Source organism: Pongo abelii, chromosome 13 (genome assembly GCF_028885655.2).
Source record: "Pongo abelii isolate AG06213 chromosome 13, NHGRI_mPonAbe1-v2.0_pri, whole genome shotgun sequence".
NCBI lineage: Eukaryota > Metazoa > Chordata > Mammalia > Primates > Hominidae > Pongo > Pongo abelii.
In genome coordinates, this window is record NC_071998.2 from 42,139,484 (window position 1) to 42,157,069 (window position 17,586).

At 43.1% G+C, this 17,586-nt stretch overlaps 1 long non-coding RNA gene across 1 annotated transcript in view; it reads right to left on the reverse strand.

Moving 5' to 3' along the window:
- LOC129047835 (uncharacterized) overlaps positions 1-12,209 on the reverse strand; it is a 38,767-nt gene extending 26,558 nt beyond the window's left edge. Inside the window, exon 1 of the long non-coding RNA XR_008509622.2 lies at positions 1,220-12,209. This is a non-coding gene — a long non-coding RNA (uncharacterized LOC129047835). The remainder of the gene's footprint in view (positions 1-1,219) is intronic.
- Between the last annotated feature and the right edge of the window lie 5,377 nt (positions 12,210-17,586).

Sequence of the window (17,586 nt, forward strand, 5' to 3'; positions counted from 1 at the left end):
ACTGGTTCTCATGGGAAACCATTTCCTAATATGCTTCATAATTTTGGAAGCTGAGATCATCTTCAGTGGAGCTTTCTCTATTCAGGGGATCTTGTGTGGTCTGGGTTGAGGATGTGACCTAATGGAGAGTTTTGTGCGTGGTTCATGATTGCATGGCAACATGGCCTAGAATCACATTTATTCATCCATGTATTTATTTTTAATTGACATGTGATAATTGTACATATTTATTGGGTACAGAGTGGCATTTTCATATATGTGTACAATATGTAATGATCAATCCAGGGTAAATAGAATATTCATCACCTCAAACACATCATTTCTCTGTGTTGAGAACATTCAAAATCCTCTCTTGTAGCTATTTGAAAAATATACAATAAATTATTAACTATGGTTATCCTACAATGCTATAGAACATTAGAACTTATTCTTCTATCTAGCTGTAATTTTGTATCTGTAACCATCCTTTCCTCTTCATCCCCCATCCTAGCATTCTACTCTTTACTTCTATGAGCACAACTTTTTCAGCTCCCACAAATGAAAACATACAGTATTTGTCTTTCTGTGCCTGACTTATTTCACTTAACATCATGTCCCCCAGGCTCATCCATGTTGCTGTGAATGACAGAATTTCATTCTTTTTTATGGCTGAATAGTATAGAATCACATTTTTATGTCAATATCTCATCTCAGATATTCCTAGACCACATCTATAGTGTAAATTCAAACCTCAAACAGAAGTAAGGCATTGGATTCTTGGTTCAGAATTCTTGATTGACAATTGAGAGACTTTTTTAGTGCTAGTTAAGATAGGTAAATTTGTGTTTTGTTTGTTTGTTTGTTTGTTTTGAGACGGAGTCTCGCTCTGTGGCCCAGGCTGGAGTGCAGTGGTGCGACCTCCATTCACTGAAAGCTCCGCCTCCCGGGTTCATGCCATTCTCCTGCCTCAGCCTCCTGAGTAGCTGGGACTACAGGCACCCGCCACCACGTCCTGACCTCGTGATCTGCCTGCCTCAGCCTCCCAAAGTGCCAGGATTACAGGCGTGGGCCACCGTGCCCAGCCAAGAAATTTCTTTTTTGTCTCTCTGTGCTGATGGCTTTTTGGACTGTTCTTGGGCCATTGTGGAAACCACAAAATGTAGGTCTCAGCATTCACAAATACTTGCCTTTCCAATTCATGTTCCCAAGACAACTAATGTAGTTTCTGTGTCTTTCTCACCTTGGCCAGGAATCCATGTCCAATGCAGCCAGCTATAGGCAGAGACAAGGTCTCATAGTACTTAGGGAACTTCCTGTTGGTCTGTGGAGAGAGAACTTTTCTGGCAAGAGGGCCTAGAGGAAGAGGAGAAGTGATCATTAGAGGAAATAATTAGTATCACTGAAACCAATAACTTCTCTTCAACACTTCTCTTGTATAAAGCTATGCCATCAATGATTGTGTACCCCCAGCTGTGTGCACAAAATTATTAAAGGCAGGAGTCAGCTGTTGTAACCAGGGAAGGTGTTGATGGTGTTTCACAGGAAACATCAAGGTGAGTCTGTTTCTGCATAGCGGTAGAATTTATTTTCAACTCTGATCAAATGTGTAAGTTACTCTTCCACACAACACCTAGCCCAGTGACTGACATAGTGGATATTGAATAAATATTTGTTGAAACAAATATCAATCCCCTCTTCTAATCTTCAGTAAGGGGAGAATGAAACACACAGAGGCAGCAGGGAGAAAATGTTCAGAGAGCCAGAAAGCTGTAAGGCCATGCTGAAAGAAAGGTAAATCTTTCCTGGAGAAATAAGTAACTAGAAGCAGGCAGTAAGCAAAGAATGCTGGAGGAAAGTAATCTCTTTTAGAAGTCATCATAAATGCTTGGAACTTGGAGTGGATTTTGAATTAGCATACATACCAAGATGGAGAATGTTCTTCAGTTCATAAATAAGAGCCCTGTCACAGGTGGTGACATTTGCCACAGATCCTAGGGCAGGAAGTAATCTGTGAACTTGGGTGTTAAATTAAGAGAAAGCACACCCCACAAAAAAAGAAGACAATTCTCGTAGACATAACTTCATAAGAGATTTAGGGGGAAAGAACCAAAATTTTTTTAAAAGGGATCCACTGTGTTAGTTTTTTATATCTAATAATGTCCATGTTAATTATGTATTAACATATATGTAGTTCAAATCCTCCTGTGGATTCTTTCTTAGTATGTTCTTTTTGTTTTTAAGACCGAATTTGAAGGATCTCTCCAAATGCTATTATAAACAGGTATCTGAATTATCTGAGAGCTGCAGTCAAAACCTGGGAGCTAAGAAAACAGTTCCCTTACAAAATGCTGCTTTACCTAAGTTTTCTTTATTCTCAGTATATAATTCATTCGATTCAGCCCTACTAACGGAGTCATCAAAGGTCTTAGGGGTAGCCATCTGGTTGAAAGATGGGGGCTGGCAGACTCAGTTTGAAATTGTGTTTGCATATCAAGTGTACTAGGTTTCTTCTCAATTGTGCATTTATTAAGTTTGGCCTGGGGATAGGGGAGGATAGACCCCACTCTCCAAGTTAACCCTTGGGCCCAGAAAATTTGAAAACCAAATGGAGGACTCCACATGTAAAAACTCTGGAGAATAAAGCCCACAGCACAAAAAACATGATTGTAGTGCCAACCTGAGATCCAGGGAAGCTTTGGTAGGTAAAGTCTCAGACTATATTAGCTTTCCAAAACACTCAAGCCACCTGTTCCCCAGGATTGGGGTAGTGTCCATCACAGTGGTGAGAACACTGGCCCCTTGTCCATTCTGATGGACAGAACTATGACAGGAGGCTTCCTTGAGGCGTTCAAGAGAACTCAACTATGTCACACGCACTGAAACATCTAATTCCAATAATGACCTCCACATTGAACCTTGGTTGCACTCCCAATAGTGTCTCCTGCAGTTGTTCTCAGCTGAAATCAAATTACTGTGGAAAAAATGTGTGAGATCTCCCTTCCCACAATGAGGTAAAAAGGGCAGTTTACCACCCGTTGAAAATGCCATCTCACCAGCCTACTATTATTCTAGTACAAGAATGTACAGAATGTGTCAAATGTGTGTGTCAAATGTGTGTCAAATTAGGTGGCCTCCCTCCTGAAACCGTTAAATCTTTGCATCTCTTCATAAGGACGGCTGATAGACGCCAATGGTGGGAACTCCAACACAACTGAAGTCACGCCTCTTGCTACAGAAACAAGGAGGGCTCTGTGGCAACCCAAAGCCAGTGACTGAACCTAGCACCTGTCAGTGCACGTTGTTGCTTCCTTCCCCCAGGTAATTCTTTCGGGAAATGCTACTAGGTGGCATGTTTCCCCTCTTCCAGTATTCCTGAAAATATGTAAGATATGAGATAAGCACTTGATCTTCAAACTTATATTAAGAAGCTTAGGTGAACAAATTCTGTTGTGCACATATGAAGCACGCAGAATTCTGGGGCAGCCTCAGGCTAGAAGACACCATTCCACTCCCCTCCTCCCTTGAGCTCCCTGTGTGGGCACCACTGACAACCAGGAGGCACACCTGCCCTTGGGGCCCTGCCACCCGATCTTAGCATAGGATGTTGGGAGAACCTAGACAATTTCCTGAGTCTCTCTGTCCTCGGTTTCCTCTTTCTCAGGAAGACTATGGGAGGTTAATACAGTAACACAGCATCCCCAACCTTTTTGGCACCAGGGACTGGTTTTGTGTAAGACAGTTTTTCCACAGACAGGGGGTGGGGGGGTAGGGGGATGGTTTCGGAATGGTTCAAGCGCATTAGATTTATTGTGCTAGGTTTTCTATTATTGTTACATTGTAATATATAATGAAAGAATTATACAACTCACCATAATGTAGAATCAGTGGGAGCCCTGAGCTTGTTTTCCTGCAACTAGGCCGTCCCATCTGGGGGTGATGGGAGACAGAGACAGATCATCATTGAGCATTAGATTCTCGTAAGAAACGCAACCCAGATCCCACGCATGCGCAGTTTACAGCAGGGCTTGCGCTCCTATGAGAATCTAATGCCGCTGCTGTTCTGATAGGAGGTGGAGCTCGGGCCGTAATGTGAGCGATGAAGAGTGGCTGCAAGTACAGATGAAGCGTCCATCACTCTCCTGCCACTCACCTCCTGCTGTGCAGCCCATTTCCTAACGGGCCACGGACTGGTACCAGTTCATGGCCCAGGGGTTGGGGACTCCTGTAATAACACACACAAAGCAGCACTATCAGACACATACTAGAGCCTTCCCTTGCTTCCACGACTGTGTGGTATTGAGATGATGGCTGCTTGTGGTTTTATCCCAGCCCTGCACAGTGGACACTGGTGTTTCTGTTTGTCCAGCTCCAGTTCCCTCAGTCCTCTTCCGGGAACTTCTCCTCCCTGGCTCATGGTTTGGGTGCCCTCCTCTGGCCAGCAGGTGAGAATGTGACCCACGCTAAACCAGCTGGAATTGCCCTCCTAAGAATGTGGATCTTGGGGAGGAGCTGCACTAAGACAGAAGACTTTTAGAGCTCATTAAACCTGGAATCCAGGCCCTGGAGAGCCTGCGCATTTGTCCCTGTTTTGCCAAATCCCTACAGCTGTCTTGATTCTCACCCCTTCCTCAGGTTCTAGGAGCTAATCCTTATCCTTACAAGAAATTCCCTGTTGGCCAGGCATGGTGGCTTATGCCTGAAATCCCAGCATTTTGGGAGGCCTAGGTGGGAGGATCACTCGAGCCCAGGAGTTTGAGGCTGCTATGAGTTATGATGGTGCCACTGTACTCCAGCCTGGGCAATAGAGCAAGACCCTGTCTCTAAAAAACAAAGTTCTTTGCTCCTTGGAGCCAACCTGGATATCTGTGCTTTGCAACAATGTATCTCGGTCCCCACTTCGCTGTACAGATGAGAAAACATTCCCAGGTCAGGGAAACTAATGTGGAAGTAGGAGAGAAGCCAGATCCCAGACTGGCCACCTATGCCCTCTGCTGCCCTCCCCGAACTCTCTTCTTGGCGTCTCGCGCATGGCCAGTGGCCCTTCTCCTCCCTGCCAGTCCTCCACATTGCTCTCTTATGTTGCACATCATCCAAGCTTGCAAACCATCGTCTATTTCAACTCTTGTCTTTTTTTCCCCCTCAGGTATCAGGCTATTTTCATAAATCTTTCATTTTAAAATAAACCTTGGTGTCTCATTCACCACAACATTTCTAAAATGCATTCCTCTGCCAGCGTGCTCATTCCAGAGCAGGGCCCTTCCCGCTTGAATGTTGGCAGCATCCTGCCCACTTGGCTTCCTCTCTTGCCACCTTCCTCTCTCACAGAGAGCAAATGAGGTTTGGACTTGGGTGGGTTGAAAGCCCATCCATGCATGTCATGCATAACATTCCCTTCCTCGGCACGGATGCATTCCTAGACAAAAAGGCCTTTGAACATGTTTCTCTCAGGGCCCGTTTGGCACCATTTTGTGAGTTAAGCAGCACTGGCCGTGCGCCCCTGCTGAAGAGTAAGCAGTGGGAACTGAGAAAGGGCAAGCTCAGTCCCTGCCCTGCTCTGGGGGCTGCCTGTACAGCTGGATCCTGGGGGCTGCCACATCCCACAGAGCCCTGGGGTGGAGGGCATGCTCACGGACCATGGTGTCCAGTAGCTACCCCATCTCAACATGTTCCCCCTAGTTGAGCCTCATCAAAAATGGCCCTGTTTGGCAGCCAGGGAATCCTATCGACCCCTCAGGAAGTGGTTGCATATTATGATTCAGTGTACCTCTTGCAGCTGGGAAATGCATTCTCTGGGCTGTCCTCAGGGGGCCCATAAGGAATTCACACCTGTGATTAGCTTAACTGGCCATTCGATTTCCCTAAAGCCCTATACAGATCCAATTGAGGGAGCAGCTCCCTGATCATGAACAACTTGGTTTTTTAGAGAGAAATCAGGGTGCAACAGATTCAGGTAATTTAGCATATCACAGTAAACACTGTGACTCTAGTCTGGGTAGATTATTGCCAACATCTACAGTGAAGTGTATCTGCTGGTTGGTACATACACAACTTACCACATGTTGTTAGACTTTTACTGAGCATTCTTTCAAGTTTTTCAGGTGTGAAATATTGGATTTACTAGTCACTAAAAATTTCCTATGCTACTTAAAATGAGATTAATAACTTACTTTTGTGTAGTATTTAGTAGCATGTTATCCCATAGAATGCCCACATATGTGGAACATGCATTGGTGTTCTAGTTGGGAGAAGCTATTTTTACAAATGCAGGCTGAAAAACCTATTTTCAAATGAATGCTCCTAAACGTAAAATTCACCTTAAACCTAAGCCCCCAACCAGCATTCAAGAAAGAAGAGAAAGTGGGCAACATTCAACCACTAATTTCATGGCCGTGTTGCCTAAGGTGAGGTCTCTAAGTGATTTCTTAAACTCAAACCTCTGGCCCCAGACTCGACTTGGCTCTTCTTCTTTGTCTCCAGTGTATTCTTGTGCCCCTGAACGCTGAATCACAGGCAAAGGTTTCCAGTATTTTCATTCTCTTTCTGCTTTGAAGTCCATTAATCTTCATGTTGATTTTCCCTCCACCCTCTTGAAAAAAATGTCTGCGTTCCCCAGATGGAAAGCCAGGAGTTGGCACCTTGGGAAGCGATCACATGGAGTGGGAATGGTAGGAGAGACAAGCTCCTGGCCAGCGTGGTGAGCCGCCACCACAAACCATGCCCTACAGCGCGGGAAGGGAAATGAGTCAGGTCCTCTGCATTCTGCGGTCACGAACCCAGAGCCTCTGTCACCTCTCCCCTCCCTGTGGGTGCGTGCCTGACCAAGCATGGGACCTCCTGGTGAGAAGCAGCACCAGACAGATGTTCCTTTGTCCTTAACATACCATACACACTGCTACTTTTGCATATCAAATGTTCATATTCTCAATCTAAACCCACTTTAAATCAACACATTCTTTTTCTAGTAAAGATAAATTGAACAGTACACACCTATAGACTATGTACTAAAATCTTTTAAAGTGCTTCAAAATAGATGAAATTTCTATACACATTTTTATATCTAAACAACAAATATGTACATAACTAAATATGAATCTGTACATTTATCTATTCATCCAAATATGCCATTCATATAAAACACACAGAGGTATAATGAACTGGAAAATAAAAAGACTGATGATGACCACTACTGCTGCTGCTACTACTACTAGGTATATAAAGAGTAACTGAAATTACCAGTCTGCTGTTGTCTAAATGTTTGTGACCTTGCCTCAAAATGTATGTGTTGATACCAAATCACCAAGGTGATGGTATTAAAGGTGGGGTCTTTGGGAGATGATTAGATCATGAGGGCTCTCTCCTCATGAATGGGATTAGTGCCCTTAAAAAAGAGGCCCCAGAGAGCTGCCTTGCCCTCTTGCCTTTCTGCCATGTGAACACAAACAAAAGGTGCTATCAATGAGGAACAGCCCCTTACCAGGCACCAAATCTGACAGCTTTGATCTTGGACTCCCCAGCCACCAGAACTGTGGGAAATAAATTCCTGTTTATAAACTACCCTGTCTAAGGTATTTTGCCATAACAGCCTAAACTATGACTTAGTCCCAGTTGGCAAGGAGCTATGGTCCAGCTAGTTGAACACATACAAGCCCCTCAGTCATTGAAACCTCAGACTATTATCTGAGTCTTTCTTATCTTTACTTTGTTCACCAATTTGGTTCCCAAGTCTTTCTCCTTCTAGCTCCAAAAATCTCACATTTATCACCCTATCTTTCCCTCTCTAACCCTGACAGCCTCAACTATACTTCAGACCCTTCTGCTTCTTTCCCAGAATGCAGTAACAGCCTCCTTTCAGGCAAAGGATATTGGCTTTAATAGTCTACCAACATAGGCAGGCCTAACAAATACAGAGCACTCCTACTGCCCCTATTCCCTCAACCTTAGCAGACCATCCTAATTAATCCCAGATCTTTTCCTGTGAGCCCAGATGTGGCCACACAGCTTTTGTCAGCACAGCTCTCCAAGCATCACCAATTTATCAGAGTTCCTCTAGAGACAAAATCTATTTACCATCCCTGACCCAAGTCCTTTAAAACAAGGTTTCTCAACCAGACATCAGGATCACAGATGTCTGAATCATCTAAGACCTAAGACCTAAACCAGAATTTTTGTGGGCATGAATTACGGGCATTTTAAAATGTATTATGCATGATTTTGGTGTGCACTTATTGAGGACTAAGTAAAACAAGCCCAAATCAGAAGATGTTGCCCCTTCTAAGTCCTCTCTCTCCTCTCCTTTTACCACTTGTTGCCTTACAGCCCTCACTAGTTCCTATTCCACGTCTAAAAATCTTAAACTTTCTCAATGCAGCGCCTGCCATCTTCCATTTGGACACTAGATACATTAATCTGGGTCTTTTCAGAAGAAGAGGCCAAGAGGGGGCTCTATGTGCAAGGCTTTTTACCAGGGCAAGCCCCTAGAGAAAAAAAGGCGCCAGCAGAGGCTGGAGAGCTGTCAGACTACAGTACAGGTCTGACTCCATGAAAAGGAAGGAAGGAAAGAAGGTTGGGTGGAAGTGTCTTAGACTGCAGTGCGATACTGGGGGAAGTCCCGGAGCCAAAGTCATCCATCAGAGAGGTCCCATGCCTAGCATCCCTGCCATGCCAAGTCACTGACTGAGAGCAGCCCACGGGAAGCACAGCCTTGGGACAAATGCAGCAATTTCAGAATACAGCAGGTGGGGCCTCAGTCAGTGAATTATTCTCCCTGCAGTTGGAGATCTGAGAGGTGTGTTCTCAGAGCTGCCACACCAGGAGCTAGAGCTGCCAGGAGCTAGAACTGCCAGATTTAACAAAACTGACAGGAGCTAGAGCTGCCAGACTTAACAAAAATGCAGGATGACAAGTAAGTTTTTATTTCAGATAAACAACAAATAATATTTAGTATGAGTGTGTCCATATATGGGTGTCTTATATTTTATCTGGTAACCCTGACTGTAGCTCCTTTTGTACTAGACTTTATCTGTGAAAAATCCTTTCTCTTTTGTACTAGATCTACTTTGGTCTGCTTTAGTACTCACATCACTGAGTATCATCTTAACAGATCCCTCTCCCAGTCGGTCTCTCTGCTAACCAGACATCCATCCTCCCCACTACTCCAAATCATTCTTCTGGGAACATTGTGGTTATGCCACCCATCCACCACTGAAGAAGCTTCCAATAGCTCCATGGCTTTCAGATTGAACCTCAGTGTCTGGTATCAGGACATGCATTTGCAACACTAATTGCCGCTGACTTTCCAGTCCCTGGCTCCAATCAGACCAAGACTCATGGCCATGAAGACATATCTCCTGCCTTTGCTTATGCTGGCCCCTCTCCCTGGAATGTCCTTCACAAAATTTAACCTATGTGTCAAGGCTAGTTCAAATGCTGCCTTCTCCTTGAAGGGATAAGCTAAGTATACCATTACTCTGCCCAGAACCCCTTACACCTAATGACACAGGAAGCAGCTGAAATAATATGAAAAGATATAACTTGATACGCTCTGAATGTGGAGATTTCCATACAGACACAATTTCAGCAAACAATATTTCCCAATTCCATGTGTGGCATTAATATCAACAGCTCTTATACAACCAACAGGGTAAGTCTTGCTTTTAGCCCCGGTGCAGATGTTTAATTAATCAGGGCTGCCGTCCTTGTTCGCCCTTGACTGGGTTTCCCTGATGATTACCCACTGAAAAACTCAGCTCTTTAAAGCAAACAATGTCCTGATTAATGTTTTGTGCCGTGCACCAGGCTTGGCGAGTGGGCCCTTCATTAGGGAATCAGCCTGGACTGCAATACTCAGTCCTGAAAACTCAAACCTGACTTCATACACAAGCACCTTTCCATTTTATTGTATGTTAAACATTTGCTTAACTCTCTTTCCTTCCTTGCAACTTTGATTTTGGGGAGAAAAGTTTGCATCAAGTGAATATAAAATATTAAATTATTCTGAGTCAGCATAGTTTTGAGACTGACTTGAGTGGTGGAGACGCCCTCCACCCAGCTGTATCACTGCCTCTCTGCAGTCATAAGCTTGGGTGTTCCTTTCTTTTGTTGGTGGTCCAGGTATTCAGTCAGTTAGTCTCTTTCTCTCTCTTTTACTAGAAAAGGGGGTTGGAGGGAGGATCAGATGATGAAATGAAAACCTTTAAATAAAATATCATTCCCACAAAGGAAAAGAAATTTCCTCTGGGTCATTATCAGTGGAAGCCCAGAGAAAAGATAATAAGCACAAGATTCCTGATTAATTAAACATTTGTGCTCATTGTATGCAATTATTCTGGGGAAAATCAACTCCGGGACATCTGTTTACTCAACCTTGGGCTGAGAAACCACCAAACTACTTCTGCCCTGCATCACCAAGTGCAATATCAAGGCGTAGAACTGATAGCTCATAAGCCCGAGGCATAGGCCCACTAATTTTCTAGGTTGGAAACAGACGACCATGCTGCATAAGCAATAAATTATAAAGACTGAGTAAACTCACAGAGGGTTAACTGGGGAAATCTAAAGTGACAATATATTAATATAATACATATTTACCAATACACATAATTGTGTTATGCTACAGAGCAATTAAATATAGATGATAAACATTTTCGTGAATGCTTTATTATTGCTTTTTATCCAGTGAAACAACATTTCTAGCTTTTTCTTTTTTACCTAGTTATATCTCCAGTTTTAATGATTTTCCTAATACCAGTAACCCCTTAATTGTCATCCCTGTCTAATCTGCTGCCTCTGGCGGTTGGGGCAGAGAAATGTCCTTACTCAGCCCTGTGGGAGCCCAGGACTGGACAGAAGCGAATATTTCTCCCATTATCAACTGATGAGCAAAACCCACAAGTTCTGTATTGAGGATCAAGGTCCAAGAATAGGTTAAATGATTACCCACTGGATAAAGGGGTCAAAGGGGTGGAGACACAGGGCAACAAAGGAGCAAGGGCCCTTGAGGTGGCTTGAAAACACACTGGCTGGATTCCAGATGCCTGTAGCAACTTCTTGTGAATCTCCCACCCCAAATCCAGGGACCCCAGGGAGGGGTAGTCTGGATTCACAGCCAGAGAACCTTTATTAGAGGTGATCAAATGAGCACAAGTGTTTGAGGAATAGGTAATGACTGGTTGAATCTCCCTGTCTATCCAACACCACGTGTATCTGTTGAGACCCTGGCTCTGGTGTGGCAGGGTTAGGGTGACCCCAGCTATAACAAGCAGAGGACTCCACAACCTTTAGGTTCCTCTGTGAGGTATGAGATGGGTTACAACACTCACTCCTCTGACCCAGGTCCTCTCCAGCAAAACATGGAGCTTGATGTGGTATCTCTGAGTATCATGATCTGCCCTTACCATACAGTTGAGCCTGGTTTCCTTATCAGTGTGGATGCTAGCCATAGGGTGACCAACTCATCCCACTTTGCCTGGGACTGTCTTGCTTTTTAAAAAATTGTTTAATTATAGTAAAATTCACGTAACACAAAATTCACTATTTTAGCATGTGCAATTAGTGGCTTTTAGTGCATTCATGTTGTGCAACCACTGTTATTATCCAGTTCCAGAACATTTCATCACTCCCAAAGGAGACCCCACACCCATTGGCAGTCATTCCCTATTTCCTCTTCCCTAAGATCTCAGCAACCACTGATCTGCTTTCTGTCTTTATACATTTTCCCGCTTCTGGACATTTCAGATAAATGGAATTATACAGTAAATGGGCTTTTGTGACTAGCTTTTTTCACTTAGCATAGTGTTTCCAAGGTTCATCTATGTTATAGCATGTTTCAGTGCTTCATTACTTTTAATGGCTGAATCATATTCCACTGTATGGCTAAAGTACATTTTGTTTATTCATTGGTTGATGGACACTTGAGTTGCTATTTCCTTTTGGCCACTGTGAATAGTGCCACTATCAATATCCCTATTCAAGTTTGTTTGTTTGTTTGTTTGTTTTTGAGAGGAAGTCTCACTCTGTTACCCAGGCTAGGCTGCAGTGCGGTGGCGCAATCTCAGCTCACTGCAAGCTCTGCCTTCTGGGATCCCTACTGGTTTCAAGCAATTCTCCTGCCTCAGCCTCCTGAGTAGCTGAGATTACAGGCACACGTCACCGCATCAGGCTAATTTTTGTATTTTTAGTAGAGACAGGGTTTTACCATGTTGGCCAGGCTGGTTTCGAACTCCTGACCTCAGGAGATCCACCTGCCTCGGCCTCCCAAAGTGCTGGGATTACAGGCATGAGCCACCATGCCCAGCCCCTGTTCAAGTTTTTATGTGGACATATATTTTCAGTTATTTGGGGCATACCCTTAGGAGTGAAGTTGCTGGGTCATATGGTTATTCTATGTTTAACTTATTGAGGAACTGTCAAACTGTTTTCCAAAGTGGCTGTACCAGTTTACATTCCCACCAGCAAGGTATGAAAGGACTGTCTTGGTTTTAAAATGGAAAGTCCCATGTCTGGGAACGGAAAGTCCCATGTCTGGGAATTGCCTCAGTCCCAGGCATCTGAGATGATTGGTTATCCTAATAGCAGGTTCTCAGCATACAGGCTGGGCTTCCCAGGATACTATCTCTGAGTGGCCCTAAATTTCGGGTGCCGTATATGCAGATATCCCCTCTGCATACATGTTCTTCCATATTGTTTCTGTTTCTTGTATCCATCATGCATGGCTACAACTTCCTTTGGTCACACGACTTTCTATTCCTGAAATGATGCCACCTCTTGATATGTGCTCTGGTTTCCAGAATAAAGGGAACTGCTTGGGTTGCTGGCTGCATGCAGCAGAAGGTAAAATCAAACCTGTCCAAGAAAGTAGCACACAGTTCCTCTTCTGAACCTGTGTTGCTAGGTCTGCCTCATCTGCTCTTGCTTCTGGTGGTCTGAGCATGTCTATGAGGGGTTCTTCTATGCCTGAGGAAGCCATGATAACAACCAATAATTCATTTCCATATGGAGTAGTTGCTGTCATAGGGGGCCCAGCTTCTGGAAGTGGATAGAAAGGAGGAGATGTTGGGAGTTGGCTCCTTCTAAATTAGAATAATCTACCTTTAGAGTGGATGCTCTAAGTTTGATTATATAGGCCTGGTCCAGTTTGACGTAGGATAGGATTAAGGTATTGTATTAGTTTCCTATTTTTATTGTAACAAATTACTGTAAGTTTACTATGGTAAATTTAAAACAATGTAAATTTATTATCTTAAAGTTCTGGAGGTCAGAAGTCCAAAATAAGTCTTACAAGGCTAAAATCAAGGTGTAGACAGAGCTGCATTCCTTTGGGAGGATCTAGGTGAGACTCTATTTCCTTGCCTCTTTAAGATTGCATTCTTTGGCTCATGGCCCCTTCCTCCATCTTCAAAGTGCATTACTCTAACCTCTGCTTCCCTCATCACATCTTTTTCTCTCATGGACCTTCTTATCTCCCTCTTATAAACACCCTGAGATTACATTAGAGCCACACACATATTCCAGGATAATCTCCCCATGTCAAGATTCTTAATTTAACCAGAAAGTTCCTTTTGCCATTTAAGGTAACATGGATCCAGGGAGTGGATATCTTTGTGGGGGTGGGAGGAGGGTGGCATTATTCTGTCTGAAATAGGCATATTTGAACACCAGAAAACCTCAGCTGTGACAGCGACCAGTTGAATTCCTTACTGATCTTGAGATGATCAAATACTGAAACATTCAGAGAAAAAAAGCAAAAAAAAAAAGTTGAATAAGCAATTAGTAATGCCCAATGAACCCACCAATTCATGAACATCTTTGTTTATTCTGGAAGTCTCCCAGTTGGAAAGGGCTGAGTCCTTCAGAGGCTTCATGCAAATATCTTGGCTGGACTGAATATGGTCCATCTCCAACCTAACTTATTCCTCTGGACAGGGCAAGAGGTGGTGCTGCCTCAAGCCATAGGAATAAATCAGGGTGGTGATTCTTAAGTCAGTGTGGCAATGTTCATTATTTCTTGAGATGTTAATCATTTTGCTATACTAACATGACTCATGGCCAAATTCAAATAAATTTGAGGAAAAATACAGAAAAATAAATTTGAGAAAAATTCATTATTCCTTAAGATGTTAATCATTTTGCTATACTAAACATGGCTCATAGTCAAATTCAGATAAATTTCAGAAACATAATTAAATCAATCTATTTGAGTCAAAGAGATTACTTTTTATGTGGGGACCTGTTAGAATTGTAATATGTTAATAAGCAGCTCAAATTGCTGGGAAGGGAAAATAGAATACAATGAACCCGATCACGCCACTGCACTCCAGCCTGGGCGACACAGCGAGACTCTGTCTCAAAAAAAAAAAAAAAAAAAAAAAAAAGAATACAATGAACACCCAAATGCTTTGACCTGAGAACCCCTTAGTAGCCTGGCAACTATGTCTTCCAGAACTTGGGTTCTGTGGCATAGTGCTTGGGAAACACTGAATCAGGACATGAACTATTTAGATGATGATGCTCTGTCCAGGGTTTGATCAGGGCACTGGTAATTCAACATATGAAAGGTTGCTTACCATGCATCAACTTCCTGGATGTGGCTGAAATGCCAGCACCCTGAGGTTTTGCACTATAAAGGTAAATGCTACAGGAGCAGACAAATGACTCGGCTGGTGGGACTCAGGTGAACGCCGTGATCTCTTGGGAGCAGAACACTCATTTTCCTCTTTTCGGAGAACACGCTGGCCTGGACAGGGAGATAAAGGGCCTGAAGAAGCTTTACCACAAAGTTTATGCTTTTCTACTTGGAAAAGGTCTCAGTTTCAGGTGTGTTAATGGGGTGTGCCCACTTAGAGGGAATATAAAGCAATTACATTCTTGGGGATCTAAAAGCACTTACTGGTAGACTGCATGTTTGTCCAGGAACTCAGATGCAGGCAGCAATCCCTCTCTGGGGGATCCAGAGCTGAAGTTGAAGAACAGGCATGGTACAGGGGTGAGCAGGTGCCCCAGTCACTCCCCTCTCCATAGGCCTAGTGGGCACAGGTGGTGCATCCCATAGGATGGGTGGGAGGGCCTTCCTGGCCCTCATAGTAGCCACAGTCACCTAATCTGTGCTTCCTTCTCTGCAGACATTAGCATGATAATTCCATCCTGTTTTGTGAAGGGAAGAAGACAGTGCCTATAAAAACATACAGGTCTTCAAATCTCTTTAACCTCCCTTGAGACTTTCCTGGAGCTGAACCAGTACGTTCAAGACCATTCCAAATGAGTACTATTTTTCTTGATTCAATGTCGGTTAGGATATGGGGTTCCATGCCTATTCTACAATACTGCTCACTGCTGGAGTAGCCATCACCTCCTGCCAATCATGGCCACTGTGTCCACCACTCATATGCCTACTTGTCCCTTGTTCTGTAAACTGTCCAAATCATCTCTCTCCCCGGGTCCTAGATATGGTAGCAGTGGAAGCATCTGTGTTCCCTCCTGCATCCATCAGGAGGGGCTGCTTAGGCTGCAGTAACAAACAACCCCTGCATTACAGTGGTTTAAAAAGGCAAAAGTACATTTCTAGCTCATTCCACATGCTCATCGCTCATCAGCAGGGGATTCTGCATGGGCCTCACTCAGAGGTTCAGGATAACAGATCCTGCACCATCTAGAACATAGCTAGCCACATTGTACAGAGATAGGAGGACATCGCAAATCTTGAATTCACTCTAAGACTTTTGCTCACATTATTTCATTATTAGTACTTTTCATAACAGCTATCATTTATTGAATACCCACTCTGGGTCAAACACTTTTCAAACATTAGTTCATTTAATCCTCAACCACTACAAATTTATGAGACATTTATTTCCTCCATTTTTCAAGTAAGAGACTTGAATCTTAGCGAGATTAAGCAATTTATTGCAAATCTAGCAAGTCGCAGAAACTGGCTTTGATTCCTCAGCCAGCTCCCAAATCCCTGCCTTTAGTTACCTTGCCTTCCTCACTTGACAGCATTCTCTGATTCCTGAACTTATTAATGTAAAAAATCTTAGAAGAATATGACAGTGAAATCATAGTTATAAATTTAAGTAATTGTCTTATTGAGGCCGGGCATGGTGGCTCACACCTGTAATCCCAGCACTTTGGGAGGCCAAGGTAGGTGGATCACGAGGTCAAGAGATTGAGACCATCCTGGCCAACATCGTGAAACCCCATCTCTACTAAAAATACAAAAACTAGCTGGGGGTGGTGACACGTGCCTGTAATCCCAGCTACTCGGGAGGCTGAGGCAGGAGAGTCACTTGAACCCCGGAGGTGGAGGTTGCAGTGAGCCGAGATCACGCCATTGCACTCCAGCCTGGGTGATAAGAGTGAAACTCCATCTAAAAAAAAACAAAAATTGTCTTATTGAAAGTGGAAAATTTTAATGAAAAATTAAAATATAGCAAAAAGCATATAACAATTAGTGCAATACTTGCATTCGTCTTTGTTATTCATCAGTGAGTAAAACTGCTAGTGTATCTTCCTACTTATGCTTCTGAGAAGAACTTCATTTGTTCAGTAATTATTTCCAGCAGCCTCCTCTTAGCAAAGATTTTGCTTTCTGAGGTTTCAATTACCGGTGGTCATCCACAGTCCAAAAATATTACATGGAAATTTTCAGAAATGAACAATTGATAAGTTTTAAATTTCTCACCATTCGGAGGTGCGTGATGAAATGTCACACTATCCCGCGCCATCCCACCTGGGACCTGAATCCTCCCCTCGTCCAGGTATCCACGGCGTGTAAGCTCCCTGCCTGTGTGTCACTCAGTAGCCATCTTGGTTGCCATGTCACAGTGCTTGTGTTCAAGTAACCTTTATTTTACTTAATCATAGCTCCAAAGTGCAAAAGTAGTGGTGCTGGCAATTTGGATATGTAAAGGAGAAGTCACAAAATGTTTTCTTTAAGTGAAAAAGTGGATGTTTTCCACTCGATAAGGAAAGAAAAAAAATCATATGCTGTACTTGCTAAGATCTGCAGTAAAAACAAATCTACAATTTCTTCATGAAATTGTAAAGAAGGAAAAAGAAATTCATGCATAGCATATATGGTTTGAATATCCCTTATTGGAAACTCCTGGAACCAGAAGTGTTTCAAATTTTTTATTTTTTTTGGATTTTGGAATATTTGCATATATATAATGAGATATCTTGGGGATAGGACCCAAGTATAAACATGAAATTCATTAGTGTTGCATACATACCCTATACACATAGCCTGAAAGTAATTTGTATAATATTTTTAATAATTTTGTGCATGAAACAAAATTTGTGTTAGGTGTTATGTATGGAATTTTCCATTTATGGCATCATGTCGACGCTCAAGAGAGTTTTGGATTATGGAGTTTTTGGATTTTAAATTTGCAGATTAAGGATGCTCAGCCAGTAGAGAGGTCAGTACTACTCAAGGTTTTAAGCATCCACTGGGGTTCTTGAAACATACACTTGCAGATAAAGGGGAACTAATATTTTCTGTTTCTTTCCCCAAACATCTCTTGACAAGCCTCTGAATATTGATTCGCATTTTAAAAGAGAATTTTCAGTGCCGGAGCCTACTGATAACTTCCCTGCTGCCCAGAAGTGACT